This window comes from Galeopterus variegatus, unplaced genomic scaffold, assembly GCF_000696425.1.
Source record: "Galeopterus variegatus unplaced genomic scaffold, G_variegatus-3.0.2 Scaffold3628, whole genome shotgun sequence".
Lineage (NCBI taxonomy): Eukaryota > Metazoa > Chordata > Mammalia > Dermoptera > Cynocephalidae > Galeopterus > Galeopterus variegatus.
In genome coordinates, this window is record NW_007729739.1 from 190247 (window position 1) to 191641 (window position 1395).

Sequence of the window (1395 nt, forward strand, 5' to 3'; positions counted from 1 at the left end):
CTGAACTTAAAAGTATACTATTCATTCAAAAGTAAAGGTATCAGCCATTTCAGAGCTCCTTTCCAAGTCCATTTGATTTCATTGAAAACAAAGTTCAGGGTCAACATTTGATTTAATTGTGGTGCATATGACTAATGTCAGTATAAAGACAGTTTTGCTTTTTTACATAAAAATAACACCCCCCACAAATAATCAAAAGACATGACCTTCAATACTGGCATTTCCTAAAACCCTTAAGTTAATTCAAAAATATAAAGCTTAGAGGTATACATTGTCCTACCTGTTCCATTAAGAAGCCAAATGAAGTTTACACTTTGGGATCTTAGTGGGTTAATCAAGATCTCCTAGCAACCTGACGGGTTAAATGGATCTATTTAAGTCCTTAATTGTACGTATTAATATACTCTTTGGAGAATGGAGGTGGGAATTTAATATGTTTACTGATAAGATTTTCAAAATTAGATTACTATGGAAAATGTTATTGAAAAAATATATTTACTGAGCATAGGAAAATGCCCACAATGCACTGTTAATTGTGAAAACCAGATTGCAAAATAGTATATAGAATACAATTCTAATTTTTGTATTAACAAACCTGGAAGAATATTCATTCATTCACTAACGGTATTTATGAGCATTTGCCATGCACCAGGGCTGTGCTAGGTGGGCATCGCACAGTATGAACTAGACCAATAAGGTCCTTGTCTTCATGGGGATTATATTCCAATGGTGGAGGACTAAGCTGCTGCTGATTACCTCTGCATGATGGGATTACAAAAAGATTTGAATTGTTAAAATGCACTCATCTGTACTTTTACATTTGCTTAGAATGAACACATGCATAATTTTTGCATCTGATTATTTAAAGAATAAAGACTGGACATATAATGTTGAAGGCCCTTCATCTCCTGCCCTGTTCCATTTCCCTCATTGCCTTCACAGAAGCAATCACTGTCATGAAATTGGAAGATATCCTTCCAGTTCATGGTTTTAGATTCTTAACTACATATCTAAGTTTATATTTTAAACATTTATATAAATAATATCATACTGTATATACAGTTTTGAAAACTTCTTTACTCAACGTTGTGTTTTTCAAAGTCCATCCATATCAATATACAATAATATAGTTCATAATTTTTAACTGCATATTAATTCAACTTTATGAATTACCTGACGGCACAATTCACTCCCCTATTAATGAACATGCAGATTGTTTCCAAATTGTAGATAATTTTGTGATGAGCATCTTTGTACACATCATCTGTGGAACCTCTGCTTTCTATTCCATGGCCCATACATTATCCCTTTACACAAAAACACTGTGGACTGCATGCCCATCAAACGGGCTCTTTTAAGAATTGCAAAATTTCTGAATTGAGAAGTTTTGTAGAA

The 1395-nt window shown here is 33.2% G+C and overlaps 1 protein-coding gene across 1 annotated transcript in view; it reads right to left on the reverse strand.

Moving 5' to 3' along the window:
• CSMD2 (CUB and Sushi multiple domains 2) overlaps positions 1-1395 on the reverse strand; it is a 122166-nt gene that overhangs the window by 99420 nt on the left and 21351 nt on the right. The gene's annotated exons all lie outside the window — the stretch shown is intronic.